Genomic DNA, 17,893 nt, shown 5'->3' with positions numbered 1-17,893 from the left:
TTTCCAGCTCAAATTTTCCCAGCACTCAAAAAGTCCCTCCTCCCGCCAGCTCTGCTTTCAGGAAGTTCAGCAGAAGCAGTCCAACTTCTGTTCCCACTTCAGAGGAAAAGCTTTCTCGGGCCAGAGAAAGCCAGGGAATCACTGTACCGGCAAGTGCATTTCTTACAACTGGTAATCCCTCAGAACACAGAAATGAAGAAGCTGTATATGAAAATGTATTATTTCTTTGGTACACTAACCTATGTAACTAATATGGACCATTTCAGAGGACGGAGCGGACCCAACTGTGATCCCAGAGACCCAAATACCCAGCAGTAGGGAAAATAAATCCTCTCTGTGCTCTGCAACATTACATACACAAAATGCAAGCGCGTGCATTTTTTTATTGGCCCCATATACAGAATACATGTGAGGATGCTTGCCTTCCCAGTGTATTTCTCAAGCTCTTGAGAGCATATGCTATTTCCATGGGAACGCAAATAAGTTCATACTTTACATTTGTGTGTGACAAAAGGGGAAAAAAACTATTTTGTGTAAAATGCCAGCAGAGAGTGTTTCTGCCCGGTCTCGAACCGGGGACCTTTCGCGTGTGAAGCGAACGTGATAACCACTACACTACAGAAACAGCTGCTTGCTCACCTTTGTAGGGACTGGGAGAACAGGTGCAAAGGGCAGTGCAAGTGGACCTGCTTAAAGACTAATCAAATGCCTTGCGCCTGAAGCTCACACAATCCAGCCTAAAACATACGTCCTATCAAGCATGCGCACATATACAAGTATGCCAGCTGAGGGCCTATGCAGCGTACAGAGGGAAGGACATATTTCCACTTTGAGATCGGACGGCCAAAACTCACAAGCAAATCAAGGAATGTTACTGAGAGCTAACAGAGAACACAAAGTGCTTGTCGCAAGGACATGGCACGCAAAGAGGTTCAGGAAGTGAATTGTTCATCGACTACTGCTTACCGAGAAAACCAGAGAGTCTGTCCAATGAAAATAACATTGAAAAAACAAAAAAAAGGAGCTCAAGTTAACCACCTTGATTGGGCTCGTCCGGGATTTGAACCCGGGACCTCTCGCACCCAAAGCGAGAATCATACCCCTAGACCAACGAGCCACGGTCCTTTGAGCATTTGACGGAATTGTCCTCAGCGTTTGCACCCCCCTTAGGATTCGAGGCCAAGAATGCCTATTCCTGAAGTTTGTTCCTGCCGCTGAAAGCCTTGTCGGTGTATGAGCCAAATGAATGCCCCAGTCGGCACGCTCTGACTGTCTTCACAGGTCTCCTCCTCATCCCGAAGGTTGGTGGCCCATTGACATCAGGGTGAAAGGTGCTTGCGATACACTGTTCCTTCCTTCCTTTATTCCTCTTATGCTATTTATGTAATAAGAGGGGACGATACACAGAAGAGAGAAAGTGGCCCAACACACTAGACTAGCAGTCTTCTGATCAATCTGCAGCTGGCAAGGTGGGGGAGAGCCTTTATTTTGCACCTGCTGGGATCTGCATTGGCAGAAGCTCTGAGGGCTGGGCCTTTCCTTTTGCCTGTAAAAACAAAAAGCAGCCCTCCTCCCTCCAGCCCTGAGAGCATGGGCGTGACACTGGAAAAAGCAGCATCTCCCCTTTGGTAAAGATGACCATTGCACAGCTGCTCACTCAGAGCTCGATCGTGCTCGATCAGCGAGATATATTTAGGTCACCAGCAAAGTCTGTTCTCTTTTCTTGCGTAGGGTGAGCATTCACAGAGCCCAGCTTCGTTGACAAGAGTGCAAAAGGTGTATACTAAAAGCTTTCTGCTTTACTTGAGCGCCATGGCCGTTATTATATTTTGGCTGCTCCAAGCAATCTCTGTCCAGCCGATGCAAATTTCCAGCTCAAATTTTCCCAGCACTCAAAAAGTCCCTCCTCCCGCCAGCTCTGCTTTCAGGAAGTTCAGCAGAAGCAGTCCAACTTCTGTTCCCACTTCAGAGGAAAAGCTTTCTCGGGCCAGAGAAAGCCAGGGAATCACTGTACCGGCAAGTGCATTTCTTACAACTGGTAATCCCTCAGAACACAGAAATGAAGAAGCTGTATATGAAAATGTATTATTTCTTTGGTACACTAACCTATGTAACTAATATGGACCATTTCAGAGGACGGAGCGGACCCAACTGTGATCCCAGAGACCCAAATACCCAGCAGTAGGGAAAATAAATCCTCTCTGTGCTCTGCAACATTACATACACAAAATGCAAGCGCGTGCATTTTTTTATTGGCCCCATATACAGAATACATGTGAGGATGCTTGCCTTCCCAGTGTATTTCTCAAGCTCTTGAGAGCATATGCTATTTCCATGAGAACGCAAATAAGTTCATACTTTACATTTGTGTGTGACAAAAGGGGAAAAAAACTATTTTGTGTAAAATGCCAGCAGAGAGTGTTTCTGCCCGGTCTCGAACCGGGGACCTTTCGCGTGTGTGATAACCACTACACTACAGAAACAGCTGCTTGCTCACCTTTGTAGGGACTGGGAGAACAGGTGCAAAGGGCAGTGCAAGTGGACCTGCTTAAAGACTAATCAAATGCCTTGCGCCTGAAGCTCACACAATCCAGCCTAAAACATACGTCCTATCAAGCATGCGCACATATACAAGTATGCCAGCTGAGGGCCTATGCAGCGTACAGAGGGAAGGACATATTTCCACTTTGAGATCGGACGGCCAAAACTCACAAGCAAATCAAGGAATGTTACTGAGAGCTAACAGAGAACACAAAGTGCTTGTCGCAAGGACATGGCACGCAAAGAGGTTCAGGAAGTGAATTGTTCATCGACTACTGCTTACCGAGAAAACCAGAGAGTCTGTCCAATGAAAATAACATTGAAAAAACAAAAAAAAGGAGCTCAAGTTAACCACCTTGATTGGGCTCGTCCGGGATTTGAACCCGGGACCTCTCGCACCCAAAGCGAGAATCATACCCCTAGACCAACGAGCCACGGTCCTTTGAGCATTTGACGGAATTGTCCTCAGCGTTTGCACCCCCCTTAGGATTCGAGGCCAAGAATGCCTATTCCTGAAGTTTGTTCCTGCCGCTGAAAGCCTTGTCGGTGTATGAGCCAAATGAATGCCCCAGTCGGCACGCTCTGACTGTCTTCACAGGTCTCCTCCTCATCCCGAAGGTTGGTGGCCCATTGACATCAGGGTGGAAGGTGCTTGCGATACACTGTTCCTTCCTTCCTTCCTTCCTTCCTTTATTCCTCTTATGCTGTTCATGTAATAAGAGGGGACGATACACAGAAGAGAGAAAGTGGCCCAACACACTAGACTAGCAGTCTTCTGATCAATCTGCAGCTGGCAAGGTGGGGGAGAGCCTTTATTTTGCACCTGCTGGGATCTGCATTGGCAGAAGCTCTGAGGGCTGGGCCTTTCCTTTTGCCTGTAAAAACAAAAAGCAGCCCTCCTCCCTCCAGCCCTGAGAGCATGGGCGTGACACTGGAAAAAGCAGCATCTCCCCTTTGGTAAAGATGACCATTGCACAGCTGCTCACTCAGAGCTCGATCGTGCTCGATCAGGCGAGATATATTTAGGTCACCAGCAAAGTCTGTTCTCTTTTCTTGCGTAGGGTGAGCATTCACAGAGCCCAGCTTCGTTGACAAGAGTGCAAAAGGTGTATACTAAAAGCTTTCTGCTTTACTTGAGCGCCATGGCCGTTATTATATTTTGGCTGCTCCAAGCAATCTCTGTCCAGCCGATGCAAATTTCCAGCTCAAATTTTCCCAGCACTCAAAAAGTCCCTCCTCCCGCCAGCTCTGCTTTCAGGAAGTTCAGCAGAAGCAGTCCAACTTCTGTTCCCACTTCAGAGGAAAAGCTTTCTCGGGCCAGAGAAAGCCAGGGAATCACTGTACCGGCAAGTGCATTTCTTACAACTGGTAATCCCTCAGAACACAGAAATGAAGAAGCTGTATATGAAAATGTATTATTTCTTTGGTACACTAACCTATGTAACTAATATGGACCATTTCAGAGGACGGAGCGGACCCAACTGTGATCCCAGAGACCCAAATACCCAGCAGTAGGGAAAATAAATCCTCTCTGTGCTCTGCAACATTACATACACAAAATGCAAGCGCGTGCATTTTTTTATTGGCCCCATATACAGAATACATGTGAGGATGCTTGCCTTCCCAGTGTATTTCTCAAGCTCTTGAGAGCATATGCTATTTCCATGGGAACGCAAATAAGTTCATACTTTACATTTGTGTGTGACAAAAGGGGAAAAAAACTATTTTGTGTAAAATGCCAGCAGAGAGTGTTTCTGCCCGGTCTCAAACCGGGGACCTTTCGCGTGTGAGGCGAACGTGATAACCACTACACTACAGAAACAGCTGCTTGCTCACCTTTGTAGGGACTGGGAGAACAGGTGCAAAGGGCAGTGCAAGTGGACCTGCTTAAAGACTAATCAAATGCCTTGCGCCTGAAGCTCACACAATCCAGCCTAAAACATACGTCCTATCAAGCATGCGCACATATACAAGTATGCCAGCTGAGGGCCTATGCAGCGTACAGAGGGAAGGACATATTTCCACTTTGAGATCGGACGGCCAAAACTCACAAGCAAATCAAGGAATGTTACTGAGAGCTAACAGAGAACACAAAGTGCTTGTCGCAAGGACATGGCACGCAAAGAGGTTCAGGAAGTGAATTGTTCATCGACTACTGCTTACCGAGAAAACCAGAGAGTCTGTCCAATGAAAATAACATTGAAAAAACAAAAAAAAGGAGCTCAAGTTAACCACCTTGATTGGGCTCGTCCGGGATTTGAACCCGGGACCTCCCGCACCCAAAGCGAGAATCATACCCCTAGACCAACGAGCCACGGTTCTTTGAGCATTTGACGGAATTGTCCTCAGCGTTTGCACCCCCCTTAGGATTCGAGGCCAAGAATGCCTATTCCAGAAGTTTGTTCCTGCCGCTGAAAGCCTTGACGGTGTATGAGCCAAATGAATGCCCCAGTCGGCACGCTCTGACTGTCTTCACAGGTCTCCTCCTCATCCCGAAGGTTGGTGGCCCATTGACATCAGGGTGGAAGGTGCTTGCGATACACTGTTCCTTCCTTCCTTCCTTCCTTCCTTTATTCCTCTTATGCTGTTTATGTAATAAGAGGGGACGATACACAGAAGAGAGAAAGTGGCCCAACACACTAGACTAGCAGTCTTCTGATCAATCTGCAGCTGGCAAGGTGGGGGAGAGCCTTTATTTTGCACCTGCTGGGATCTGCATTGGCAGAAGCTCTGAGGGCTGGGCCTTTCCTTTTGCCTGTAAAAACAAAAAGCAGCCCTCCTCCCTCCAGCCCTGAGAGCATGGGCGTGACACTGGAAAAAGCAGCATCTCCCCTTTGGTAAAGATGACCATTGCACAGCTGCTCACTCAGAGCTCGATCGTGCTCGATCAGGCGAGATATATTTAGGTCACCAGCAAAGTCTGTTCTCTTTTCTTGCGTAGGGTGAGCATTCACAGAGCCCAGCTTCGTTGACAAGAGTGCAAAAGGTGTATACTAAAAGCTTTCTGCTTTACTTGAGCGCCATGGCCGTTATTATATTTTGGCTGCTCCAAGCAATCTCTGTCCAGCCGATGCAAATTTCCAGCTCAAATTTTCCCAGCACTCAAAAAGTCCCTCCTCCCGCCAGCTCTGCTTTCAGGAAGTTCAGCAGAAGCAGTCCAACTTCTGTTCCCACTTCAGAGGAAAAGCTTTCTCGGGCCAGAGAAAGCCAGGGAATCACTGTACCGGCAAGTGCATTTCTTACAACTGGTAATCCCTCAGAACACAGAAATGAAGAAGCTGTATATGAAAATGTATTATTTCTTTGGTACACTAACCTATGTAACTAATATGGACCATTTCAGAGGACGGAGCGGACCCAACTGTGATCCCAGAGACCCAAATACCCAGCAGTAGGGAAAATAAATCCTCTCTGTGCTCTGCAACATTACATATACAAAATGCAAGCGCGTGCATTTTTTTATTGGCCCCATATACAGAATACATGTGAGGATGCTTGCCTTCCCAGTGTATTTCTCAAGCTCTTGAGAGCATATGCTATTTCCATGGGAACGCAAATAAGTTCATACTTTACATTTGTGTGTGACAAAAGGGGAAAAAAACTATTTTGTGTAAAATGCCAGCAGAGAGTGTTTCTGCCCGGTCTCGAACCGGGGACCTTTCGCGTGTGAGGCGAACGTGATAACCACTACACTACAGAAACAGCTGCTTGCTCACCTTTGTAGGGACTGGGAGAACAGGTGCAAAGGGCAGTGCAAGTGGACCTGCTTAAAGACTAATCAAATGCCTTGCGCCTGAAGCTCACACAATCCAGCCTAAAACATACGTCCTATCAAGCATGCGCACATATACAAGTATGCCAGCTGAGGGCCTATGCAGCGTACAGAGGGAAGGACATATTTCCACTTTGAGATCGGACGGCCAAAACTCACAAGCAAATCAAGGAATGTTACTGAGAGCTAACAGAGAACACAAAGTGCTTGTCGCAAGGACATGGCACGCAAAGAGGTTCAGGAAGTGAATTGTTCATCGACTACTGCTTACCGAGAAAACCAGAGAGTCTGTCCAATGAAAATAACATTGAAAAAACAAAAAAAAGGAGCTCCAGTTAACCACCTTGATTGGGCTCGTCCGGGATTTGAACCCGGGACCTCTCGCACCCAAAGCGAGAATCATACCCCTAGACCAACGAGCCACGGTCCTTTGAGCATTTGACGGAATTGTCCTCAGCGTTTGCACCCCCCTTAGGATTCGAGGCCAAGAATGCCTATTCCTGAAGTTTGTTCCTGCCGCTGAAAGCCTTGTCGGTGTATGAGCCAAATGAATGCCCCAGTCGGCACGCTCTGACTGTCTTCACAGGTCTCCTCCTCATCCCGAAGGTTGGTGGCCCATTGACATCAGGGTGGAAGGTGCTTGCGATACACTGTTCCTTCCTTCCTTCCTTCCTTCCTTCCTTTATTCCTCTTATGCTGTTTATGTAATAAGAGGGGACGATACACAGAAGAGAGAAAGTGGCCCAACACACTAGACTAGCAGTCTTCTGATCAATCTGCAGCTGGCAAGGTGGGGGAGAGCCTTTATTTTGCACCTGCTGGGATCTGCATTGGCAGAAGCTCTGAGGGCTGGGCCTTTCCTTTTGCCTGTAAAAACAAAAAGCAGCCCTCCTCCCTCCAGCCCTGAGAGCATGGGCGTGACACTGGAAAAAGCAGCATCTCCCCTTTGGTAAAGATGACCATTGCACAGCTGCTCACTCAGAGCTCGATCGTGCTCGATCAGCGAGATATATTTAGGTCACCAGCAAAGTCTGTTCTCTTTTCTTGCGTAGGGTGAGCATTCACAGAGCCCAGCTTCGTTGACAAGAGTGCAAAAGGTGTATACTAAAAGCTTTCTGCTTTACTTGAGCGCCATGGCCGTTATTATATTTTGGCTGCTCCAAGCAATCTCTGTCCAGCCGATGCAAATTTCCAGCTCAAATTTTCCCAGCACTCAAAAAGTCCCTCCTTCCGCCAGCTCTGCTTTCAGGAAGTTCAGCAGAAGCAGTCCAACTTCTGTTCCCACTTCAGAGGAAAAGCTTTCTCGGGCCAGAGAAAGCCAGGGAATCACTGTACCGGCAAGTGCATTTCTTACAACTGGTAATCCCTCAGAACACAGAAATGAAGAAGCTGTATATGAAAATGTATTATTTCTTTGGTACACTAACCTATGTAACTAATATGGACCATTTCAGAGGACGGAGCGGACCCAACTGTGATCCCAGAGACCCAAATACCCAGCAGTAGGGAAAATAAATCCTCTCTGTGCTCTGCAACATTACATACACAAAATGCAAGCGCGTGCATTTTTTTATTGGCCCCATATACAGAATACATGTGAGGATGCTTGCCTTCCCAGTGTATTTCTCAAGCTCTTGAGAGCATATGCTATTTCCATGGGAACGCAAATAAGTTCATACTTTACATTTGTGTGTGACAAAAGGGGAAAAAAACTATTTTGTGTAAAATGCCAGCAGAGAGTGTTTCTGCCCGGTCTCGAACCGGGGACCTTTCGCGTGTGAGGCGAACGTGATAACCACTACACTACAGAAACAGCTGCTTGCTCACCTTTGTAGGGACTGGGAGAACAGGTGCAAAGGGCAGTGCAAGTGGACCTGCTTAAAGACTAATCAAATGCCTTGCGCCTGAAGCTCACACAATCCAGCCTAAAACATACGTCCTATCAAGCATGCGCACATATACAAGTATGCCAGCTGAGGGCCTATGCAGCGTACAGAGGGAAGGACATATTTCCACTTTGAGATCGGACGGCCAAAACTCACAAGCAAATCAAGGAATGTTACTGAGAGCTAACAGAGAACACAAAGTGCTTGTCGCAAGGACATGGCACGCAAAGAGGTTCAGGAAGTGAATTGTTCATCGACTACTGCTTACCGAGAAAACCAGAGAGTCTGTCCAATGAAAATAACATTGAAAAAACAAAAAAAAGGAGCTCAAGTTAACCACCTTGATTGGGCTCGTCCGGGATTTGAACCCGGGACCTCTCGCACCCAAAGCGAGAATCATACCCCTAGACCAACGAGCCACGGTCCTTTGAGCATTTGACGGAATTGTCCTCAGCGTTTGCACCCCCCTTAGGATTCGAGGCCAAGAATGCCTATTCCTGAAGTTTGTTCCTGCCGCTGAAAGCCTTGTCGGTGTATGAGCCAAATGAATGCCCCAGTCGGCACGCTCTGACTGTCTTCACAGGTCTCCTCCTCATCCCGAAGGTTGGTGGCCCATTGACATCAGGGTGGAAGGTGCTTGCGATACACTGTTCCTTCCTTCCTTCCTTCCTTCCTTCCTTTATTCCTCTTATGCTGTTTATGTAATAAGAGGGGACGATACACAGAAGAGAGAAAGTGGCCCAACACACTAGACTAGCAGTCTTCTGATCAATCTGCAGCTGGCAAGGTGGGGGAGAGCCTTTATTTTGCACCTGCTGGGATCTGCATTGGCAGAAGCTCTGAGGGCTGGGCCTTTCCTTTTGCCTGTAAAAACAAAAAGCAGCCCTCCTCCCTCCAGCCCTGAGAGCATGGGCGTGACACTGGAAAAAGCAGCATCTCCCCTTTGGTAAAGATGACCATTGCACAGCTGCTCACTCAGAGCTCGATCGTGCTCGATCAGCGAGATATATTTAGGTCACCAGCAAAGTCTGTTCTCTTTTCTTGCGTAGGGTGAGCATTCACAGAGCCCAGCTTCGTTGACAAGAGTGCAAAAGGTGTATACTAAAAGCTTTCTGCTTTACTTGAGCGCCATGGCCGTTATTATATTTTGGCTGCTCCAAGCAATCTCTGTCCAGCCGATGCAAATTTCCAGCTCAAATTTTCCCAGCACTCAAAAAGTCCCTCCTCCCGCCAGCTCTGCTTTCAGGAAGTTCAGCAGAAGCAGTCCAACTTCTGTTCCCACTTCAGAGGAAAAGCTTTCTCGGGCCAGAGAAAGCCAGGGAATCACTGTACCGGCAAGTGCATTTCTTACAACTGGTAATCCCTCAGAACACAGAAATGAAGAAGCTGTATATGAAAATGTATTATTTCTTTGGTACACTAACCTATGTAACTAATATGGACCATTTCAGAGGACGGAGCGGACCCAACTGTGATCCCAGAGACCCAAATACCCAGCAGTAGGGAAAATAAATCCTCTCTGTGCTCTGCAACATTACATACACAAAATGCAAGCGCGTGCATTTTTTTATTGGCCCCATATACAGAATACATGTGAGGATGCTTGCCTTCCCAGTGTATTTCTCAAGCTCTTGAGAGCATATGCTATTTCCATGGGAACGCAAATAAGTTCATACTTTACATTTGTGTGTGACAAAAGGGGAAAAAAACTATTTTGTGTAAAATGCCAGCAGAGAGTGTTTCTGCCCGGTCTCGAACCGGGGACCTTTCGCGTGTGAGGCGAACGTGATAACCACTACACTACAGAAACAGCTGCTTGCTCACCTTTGTAGGGACTGGGAGAACAGGTGCAAAGGGCAGTGCAAGTGGACCTGCTTAAAGACTAATCAAATGCCTTGCGCCTGAAGCTCACACAATCCAGCCTAAAACATACGTCCTATCAAGCATGCGCACATATACAAGTATGCCAGCTGAGGGCCTATGCAGCGTACAGAGGGAAGGACATATTTCCACTTTGAGATCGGACGGCCAAAACTCACAAGCAAATCAAGGAATGTTACTGAGAGCTAACAGAGAACACAAAGTGCTTGTCGCAAGGACATGGCACGCAAAGAGGTTCAGGAAGTGAATTGTTCATCGACTACTGCTTACCGAGAAAACCAGAGAGTCTGTCCAATGAAAATAACATTGAAAAAACAAAAAAAAGGAGCTCAAGTTAACCACCTTGATTGGGCTCGTCTGGGATTTGAACCCGGGACCTCTCGCACCCAAAGCGAGAATCATACCCCTAGACCAACGAGCCACGGTCCTTTGAGCATTTGACGGAATTGTCCTCAGCGTTTGCACCCCCCTTAGGATTCAAGGCCAAGAATGCCTATTCCTGAAGTTTGTTCCTGCCGCTGAAAGCCTTGTCGGTGTATGAGCCAAATGAATGCCCCAGTCGGCACGCTCTGACTGTCTTCACAGGTCTCCTCCTCATCCCGAAGGTTGGTGGCCCATTGACATCAGGGTGGAAGGTGCTTGCGATACACTGTTCCTTCCTTCCTTCCTTCCTTCCTTTATTCCTCTTATGCTGTTTATGTAATAAGAGGGGACGATACACAGAAGAGAGAAAGTGGCCCAACACACTAGACTAGCAGTCTTCTGATCAATCTGCAGCTGGCAAGGTGGGGGAGAGCCTTTATTTTGCACCTGCTGGGATCTGCATTGGCAGAAGCTCTGAGGGCTGGGCCTTTCCTTTTGCCTGTAAAAACAAAAAGCAGCCCTCCTCCCTCCAGCCCTGAGAGCATGGGCGTGACACTGGAAAAAGCAGCATCTCCCCTTTGGTAAAGATGACCATTGCACAGCTGCTCACTCAGAGCTCGATCGTGCTCGATCAGCGAGATATATTTAGGTCACCAGCAAAGTCTGTTCTCTTTTCTTGCGTAGGGTGAGCATTCACAGAGCCCAGCTTCGTTGACAAGAGTGCAAAAGGTGTATACTAAAAGCTTTCTGCTTTACTTGAGCGCCATGGCCGTTATTATATTTTGGCTGCTCCAAGCAATCTCTGTCCAGCCGATGCAAATTTCCAGCTCAAATTTTCCCAGCACTCAAAAAGTCCCTCCTCCCGCCAGCTCTGCTTTCAGGAAGTTCAGCAGAAGCAGTCCAACTTCTGTTCCCACTTCAGAGGAAAAGCTTTCTCGGGCCAGAGAAAGCCAGGGAATCACTGTACCGGCAAGTGCATTTCTTACAACTGGTAATCCCTCAGAACACAGAAATGAAGAAGCTGTATATGAAAATGTATTATTTCTTTGGTACACTAACCTATGTAACTAATATGGACCATTTCAGAGGACGGAGCGGACCCAACTGTGATCCCAGAGACCCAAATACCCAGCAGTAGGGAAAATAAATCCTCTCTGTGCTCTGCAACATTACATACACAAAATGCAAGCGCGTGCATTTTTTTATTGGCCCCATATACAGAATACATGTGAGGATGCTTGCCTTCCCAGTGTATTTCTCAAGCTCTTGAGAGCATATGCTATTTCCATGGGAACGCAAATAAGTTCATACTTTACATTTGTGTGTGACAAAAGGGGAAAAAAACTATTTTGTGTAAAATGCCAGCAGAGAGTGTTTCTGCCCGGTCTCGAACCGGGGACCTTTCGCGTGTGAGGCGAACGTGATAACCACTACACTACAGAAACAGCTGCTTGCTCACCTTTGTAGGGACTGGGAGAACAGGTGCAAAGGGCAGTGCAAGTGGACCTGCTTAAAGACTAATCAAATGCCTTGCGCCTGAAGCTCACACAATCCAGCCTAAAACATACGTCCTATCAAGCATGCGCACATATACAAGTATGCCAGCTGAGGGCCTATGCAGCGTACAGAGGGAAGGACATATTTCCACTTTGAGATCGGACGGCCAAAACTCACAAGCAAATCAAGGAATGTTACTGAGAGCTAACAGAGAACACAAAGTGCTTGTCGCAAGGACATGGCACGCAAAGAGGTTCAGGAAGTGAATTGTTCATCGACTACTGCTTACCGAGAAAACCAGAGAGTCTGTCCAATGAAAATAACATTGAAAAAACGAGCTCAAGTTAACCACCTTGATTGGGCTCGTCCGGGATTTGAACCCGGGACCTCTCGCACCCAAAGCGAGAATCATACCCCTAGACCAACGAGCCACGGTCCTTTGAGCATTTGACGGAATTGTCCTCAGCGTTTGCACCCCCCTTAGGATTCGAGGCCAAGAATGCCTATTCCTGAAGTTTGTTCCTGCCGCTGAAAGCCTTGTCGGTGTATGAGCCAAATGAATGCCCCAGTCGGCACGCTCTGACTGTCTTCACAGGTCTCCTCCTCATCCCGAAGGTTGGTGGCCCATTGACATCAGGGTGGAAGGTGCTTGCGATACACTGTTCCTTCCTTCCTTCCTTCCTTCCTTTATTCCTCTTATGCTGTTTATGTAATAAGAGGGGACGATACACAGAAGAGAGAAAGTGGCCCAACACACTAGACTAGCAGTCTTCTGATCAATCTGCAGCTGGCAAGGTGGGGGAGAGCCTTTATTTTGCACCTGCTGGGATCTGCATTGGCAGAAGCTCTGAGGGCTGGGCCTTTCCTTTTGCCTGTAAAAACAAAAAGCAGCCCTCCTCCCTCCAGCCCTGAGAGCATGGGCGTGACACTGGAAAAAGCAGCATCTCCCCTTTGGTAAAGATGACCATTGCACAGCTGCTCACTCAGAGCTCGATCGTGCTCGATCAGGCGAGATATATTTAGGTCACCAGCAAAGTCTGTTCTCTTTTCTTGCGTAGGGTGAGCATTCACAGAGCCCAGCTTCGTTGACAAGAGTGCAAAAGGTGTATACTAAAAGCTTTCTGCTTTACTTGAGCGGCATGGCCGTTATTATATTTTGGCTGCTCCAAGCAATCTCTGTCCAGCCGATGCAAATTTCCAGCTCAAATTTTCCCAGCACTCAAAAAGTCCCTCCTCCCGCCAGCTCTGCTTTCAGGAAGTTCAGCAGAAGCAGTCCAACTTCTGTTCCCACTTCAGAGGAAAAGCTTTCTCGGGCCAGAGAAAGCCAGGGAATCACTGTACCGGCAAGTGCATTTCTTACAACTGGTAATCCCTCAGAACACAGAAATGAAGAAGCTGTATATGAAAATGTATTATTTCTTTGGTACACTAACCTATGTAACTAATATGGACCATTTCAGAGGACGGAGCGGACCCAACTGTGATCCCAGAGACCCAAATACCCAGCAGTAGGGAAAATAAATCCTCTCTGTGCTCTGCAACATTACATACACAAAATGCAAGCGCGTGCATTTTTTTATTGGCCCCATATACAGAATACATGTGAGGATGCTTGCCTTCCCAGTGTATTTCTCAAGCTCTTGAGAGCATATGCTATTTCCATGGGAACGCAAATAAGTTCATACTTTACATTTGTGTGTGACAAAAGGGGAAAAAAACTATTTTGTGTAAAATGCCAGCAGAGAGTGTTTCTGCCCGGTCTCGAACCGGGGACCTTTCGCGTGTGAGGCGAACGTGATAACCACTACACTACAGAAACAGCTGCTTGCTCACCTTTGTAGGGACTGGGAGAACAGGTGCAAAGGGCAGTGCAAGTGGACCTGCTTAAAGACTAATCAAATGCCTTGCGCCTGAAGCTCACACAATCCAGCCTAAAACATACGTCCTATCAAGCATGCGCACATATACAAGTATGCCAGCTGAGGGCCTATGCAGCGTACAGAGGGAAGGACATATTTCCACTTTGAGATCGGACGGCCAAAACTCACAAGCAAATCAAGGAATGTTACTGAGAGCTAACAGAGAACACAAAGTGCTTGTCGCAAGGACATGGCACGCAAAGAGGTTCAGGAAGTGAATTGTTCATCGACTACTGCTTACCGAGAAAACCAGAGAGTCTGTCCAATGAAAATAACATTGAAAAAACAAAAAAAAGGAGCTCAAGTTAACCACCTTGATTGGGCTCGTCCGGGATTTGAACCCGGGACCTCTCGCACCCAAAGCGAGAATCATACCCCTAGACCAACGAGGCACGGTCCTTTGAGCATTTGACGGAATTGTCCTCAGCGTTTGCACCCCCCTTAGGATTCGAGGCCAAGAATGCCTATTCCTGAAGTTTGTTCCTGCCGCTGAAAGCCTTGTCGGTGTATGAGCCAAATGAATGCCCCAGTCGGCACGCTCTGACTGTCTTCACAGGTCTCCTCCTCATCCCGAAGGTTGGTGGCCCATTGACATCAGGGTGGAAGGTGCTTGCGATACACTGTTCCTTCCTTCCTTCCTTCCTTCCTTTATTCCTCTTATGCTGTTTATGTAATAAGAGGGGACGATACACAGAAGAGAGAAAGTGGCCCAACACACTAGACTAGCAGTCTTCTGATCAATCTGCAGCTGGCAAGGTGGGGGAGAGCCTTTATTTTGCACCTGCTGGGATCTGCATTGGCAGAAGCTCTGAGGGCTGGGCCTTTCCTTTTGCCTGTAAAAACAAAAAGCAGCCCTCCTCCCTCCAGCCCTGAGAGCATGGGCGTGACACTGGAAAAAGCAGCATCTCCCCTTTGGTAAAGATGACCATTGCACAGCTGCTCACTCAGAGCTCGATCGTGCTCGATCAGCGAGATATATTTAGGTCACCAGCAAAGTCTGTTCTCTTTTCTTGCGTAGGGTGAGCATTCACAGAGCCCAGCTTCGTTGACAAGAGTGCAAAAGGTGTATACTAAAAGCTTTCTGCTTTACTTGAGCGCCATGGCCGTTATTATATTTTGGCTGCTCCAAGCAATCTCTGTCCAGCCGATGCAAATTTCCAGCTCAAATTTTCCCAGCACTCAAAAAGTCCCTCCTCCCGCCAGCTCTGCTTTCAGGAAGTTCAGCAGAAGCAGTCCAACTTCTGTTCCCACTTCAGAGGAAAAGCTTTCTCGGGCCAGAGAAAGCCAGGGAATCACTGTACCGGCAAGTGCATTTCTTACAACTGGTAATCCCTCAGAACACAGAAATGAAGAAGCTGTATATGAAAATGTATTATTTCTTTGGTACACTAACCTATGTAACTAATATGGACCATTTCAGAGGACGGAGCGGACCCAACTGTGATCCCAGAGACCCAAATACCCAGCAGTAGGGAAAATAAATCCTCTCTGTGCTCTGCAACATTACATACACAAAATGCAAGCGCGTGCATTTTTTTATTGGCCCCATATACAGAATACATGTGAGGATGCTTGCCTTCCCAGTGTATTTCTCAAGCTCTTGAGAGCATATGCTATTTCCATGAGAACGCAAATAAGTTCATACTTTACATTTGTGTGTGACAAAAGGGGAAAAAAACTATTTTGTGTAAAATGCCAGCAGAGAGTGTTTCTGCCCGGTCTCGAACCGGGGACCTTTCGCGTGTGAGTCGACCGTGATAACCACTACACTACAGAAACAGCTGCTTGCTCACCTTTGTAGGGACTGGGAGAACAGGTGCAAAGGGCAGTGCAAGTGGACCTGCTTAAAGACTAATCAAATGCCTTGCGCCTGAAGCTCACACAATCCAGCCTAAAACATACGTCCTATCAAGCATGCGCACATATACAAGTATGCCAGCTGAGGGCCTATGCAGCGTACAGAGGGAAGGACATATTTCCACTTTGAGATCGGACGGCCAAAACTCACAAGCAAATCAAGGAATGTTACTGAGAGCTAACAGAGAACACAAAGTGCTTGTCGCAAGGACATGGCACGCAAAGAGGTTCAGGAAGTGAATTGTTCATCGACTACTGCTTACCGAGAAAACCAGAGAGTCTGTCCAATGAAAATAACATTGAAAAAACAAAAAAAAGGAGCTCAAGTTAACCACCTTGATTGGGCTCGTCCGGGATTTGAACCCGGGACCTCTCGCACCCAAAGCGAGAATCATACCCCTAGACCAACGAGCCACGGTCCTTTGAGCATTTGACGGAATTGTCCTCAGCGTTTGCACCCCCCTTAGGATTCGAGGCCAAGAATGCCTATTCCTGAAGTTTGTTCCTGCCGCTGAAAGCCTTGTCGGTGTATGAGCCAAATGAATGCCCCAGTCGGCACGCTCTGACTGTCTTCACAGGTCTCCTCCTCATCCCGAAGGTTGGTGGCCCATTGACATCAGGGTGGAAGGTGCTTGCGATACACTGTTCCTTCCTTCCTTCCTTCCTTCCTTTATTCCTCTTATGCTGTTTATGTAATAAGAGGGGACGATACACAGAAGAGAGAAAGTGGCCCAACACACTAGACTAGCAGTCTTCTGATCAATCTGCAGCTGGCAAGGTGGGGGAGAGCCTTTATTTTGCACCTGCTGGGATCTGCATTGGCAGAAGCTCTGAGGGCTGGGCCTTTCCTTTTGCCTGTAAAAACAAAAAGCAGCCCTCCTCCCTCCAGCCCTGAGAGCATGGGCGTGACACTGGAAAAAGCAGCATCTCCCCTTTGGTAAAGATGACCATTGCACAGCTGCTCACTCAGAGCTCGATCGTGCTCGATCAGGCGAGATATATTTAGGTCACCAGCAAAGTCTGTTCTCTTTTCTTGCGTAGGGTGAGCATTCACAGAGCCCAGCTTCGTTGACAAGAGTGCAAAAGGTGTATACTAAAAGCTTTCTGCTTTACTTGAGCGGCATGGCCGTTATTATATTTTGGCTGCTCCAAGCAATCTCTGTCCAGCCGATGCAAATTTCCAGCTCAAATTTTCCCAGCACTCAAAAAGTCCCTCCTCCCGCCAGCTCTGCTTTCAGGAAGTTCAGCAGAAGCAGTCCAACTTCTGTTCCCACTTCAGAGGAAAAGCTTTCTCGGGCCAGAGAAAGCCAGGGAATCACTGTACCGGCAAGTGCATTTCTTACAACTGGTAATCCCTCAGAACACAGAAATGAAGAAGCTGTATATGAAAATGTATTATTTCTTTGGTACACTAACCTATGTAACTAATATGGACCATTTCAGAGGACGGAGCGGACCCAACTGTGATCCCAGAGACCCAAATACCCAGCAGTAGGGAAAATAAATCCTCTCTGTGCTCTGCAACATTACATACACAAAATGCAAGCGCGTGCATTTTTTTATTGGCCCCATATACAGAATACATGTGAGGATGCTTGCCTTCCCAGTGTATTTCTCAAGCTCTTGAGAGCATATGCTATTTCCATGGGAACGCAAATAAGTTCATACTTTACATTTGTGTGTGACAAAAGGGGAAAAAAACTATTTTGTGTAAAATGCCAGCAGAGAGTGTTTCTGCCCGGTCTCGAACCGGGGACCTTTCGCGTGTGAGGCGAACGTGATAACCACTACACTACAGAAACAGCTGCTTGCTCACCTTTGTAGGGACTGGGAGAACAGGTGCAAAGGGCAGTGCAAGTGGACCTGCTTAAAGACTAATCAAATGCCTTGCGCCTGAAGCTCACACAATCCAGCCTAAAACATACGTCCTATCAAGCATGCGCACATATACAAGTATGCCAGCTGAGGGCCTATGCAGCGTACAGAGGGAAGGACATATTTCCACTTTGAGATCGGACGGCCAAAACTCACAAGCAAATCAAGGAATGTTACTGAGAGCTAACAGAGAACACAAAGTGCTTGTCGCAAGGACATGGCACGCAAAGAGGTTCAGGAAGTGAATTGTTCATCGACTACTGCTTACCGAGAAAGCCAGAGAGTCTGTCCAATGAAAATAA

The 17,893-nt window shown here is 47.3% G+C and overlaps 16 non-coding genes across 16 annotated transcripts; all 16 read right to left on the bottom strand.

The window, feature by feature from the left end:
• Window positions 1-552: 552 nt before the first annotated feature.
• Window positions 553-625, bottom strand: TRNAV-CAC (transfer RNA valine (anticodon CAC)). Its single transcript has one exon. It is a non-coding gene; the product is annotated as a tRNA-Val (tRNA).
• Window positions 626-1,045: 420 nt separating this feature from the next.
• TRNAP-UGG (transfer RNA proline (anticodon UGG)) lies at window positions 1,046-1,117 on the bottom strand. The gene has a single exon. It is a non-coding gene; the product is annotated as a tRNA-Pro (tRNA).
• A 1,786-nt stretch (window positions 1,118-2,903) lies between these two features.
• Window positions 2,904-2,975, bottom strand: TRNAP-UGG (transfer RNA proline (anticodon UGG)). The gene has a single exon. It is a non-coding gene; the product is annotated as a tRNA-Pro (tRNA).
• A 1,315-nt stretch (window positions 2,976-4,290) lies between these two features.
• Window positions 4,291-4,363, bottom strand: TRNAV-CAC (transfer RNA valine (anticodon CAC)). Its single transcript has one exon. It is a non-coding gene; the product is annotated as a tRNA-Val (tRNA).
• A 420-nt stretch (window positions 4,364-4,783) lies between these two features.
• TRNAP-UGG (transfer RNA proline (anticodon UGG)) lies at window positions 4,784-4,855 on the bottom strand. Its single transcript has one exon. It is a non-coding gene; the product is annotated as a tRNA-Pro (tRNA).
• Window positions 4,856-6,170: 1,315 nt separating this feature from the next.
• Window positions 6,171-6,243, bottom strand: TRNAV-CAC (transfer RNA valine (anticodon CAC)). The gene has a single exon. It is a non-coding gene; the product is annotated as a tRNA-Val (tRNA).
• Window positions 6,244-6,663: 420 nt separating this feature from the next.
• TRNAP-UGG (transfer RNA proline (anticodon UGG)) lies at window positions 6,664-6,735 on the bottom strand. Its single transcript has one exon. It is a non-coding gene; the product is annotated as a tRNA-Pro (tRNA).
• Window positions 6,736-8,053: 1,318 nt separating this feature from the next.
• On the bottom strand, window positions 8,054-8,126 carry TRNAV-CAC (transfer RNA valine (anticodon CAC)). The gene has a single exon. It is a non-coding gene; the product is annotated as a tRNA-Val (tRNA).
• A 420-nt stretch (window positions 8,127-8,546) lies between these two features.
• On the bottom strand, window positions 8,547-8,618 carry TRNAP-UGG (transfer RNA proline (anticodon UGG)). The gene has a single exon. It is a non-coding gene; the product is annotated as a tRNA-Pro (tRNA).
• A 1,318-nt stretch (window positions 8,619-9,936) lies between these two features.
• Window positions 9,937-10,009, bottom strand: TRNAV-CAC (transfer RNA valine (anticodon CAC)). The gene has a single exon. It is a non-coding gene; the product is annotated as a tRNA-Val (tRNA).
• Window positions 10,010-10,429: 420 nt separating this feature from the next.
• On the bottom strand, window positions 10,430-10,501 carry TRNAP-UGG (transfer RNA proline (anticodon UGG)). Its single transcript has one exon. It is a non-coding gene; the product is annotated as a tRNA-Pro (tRNA).
• A 1,314-nt stretch (window positions 10,502-11,815) lies between these two features.
• On the bottom strand, window positions 11,816-11,888 carry TRNAV-CAC (transfer RNA valine (anticodon CAC)). The gene has a single exon. It is a non-coding gene; the product is annotated as a tRNA-Val (tRNA).
• Window positions 11,889-12,299: 411 nt separating this feature from the next.
• TRNAP-UGG (transfer RNA proline (anticodon UGG)) lies at window positions 12,300-12,371 on the bottom strand. The gene has a single exon. It is a non-coding gene; the product is annotated as a tRNA-Pro (tRNA).
• A 1,315-nt stretch (window positions 12,372-13,686) lies between these two features.
• Window positions 13,687-13,759, bottom strand: TRNAV-CAC (transfer RNA valine (anticodon CAC)). The gene has a single exon. It is a non-coding gene; the product is annotated as a tRNA-Val (tRNA).
• Window positions 13,760-16,058: 2,299 nt separating this feature from the next.
• Window positions 16,059-16,130, bottom strand: TRNAP-UGG (transfer RNA proline (anticodon UGG)). The gene has a single exon. It is a non-coding gene; the product is annotated as a tRNA-Pro (tRNA).
• Window positions 16,131-17,445: 1,315 nt separating this feature from the next.
• On the bottom strand, window positions 17,446-17,518 carry TRNAV-CAC (transfer RNA valine (anticodon CAC)). The gene has a single exon. It is a non-coding gene; the product is annotated as a tRNA-Val (tRNA).
• Between the last annotated feature and the right edge of the window lie 375 nt (window positions 17,519-17,893).

Source organism: Ambystoma mexicanum, chromosome 2q, assembly GCF_040938575.1.
Source record: "Ambystoma mexicanum isolate Mex_15411 chromosome 2q, UKY_AmexF1_1, whole genome shotgun sequence".
In the NCBI taxonomy this organism is placed as follows: domain Eukaryota; kingdom Metazoa; phylum Chordata; class Amphibia; order Caudata; family Ambystomatidae; genus Ambystoma; species Ambystoma mexicanum.
This window is presented reverse-complemented; position numbering and strand designations above follow the sequence as displayed.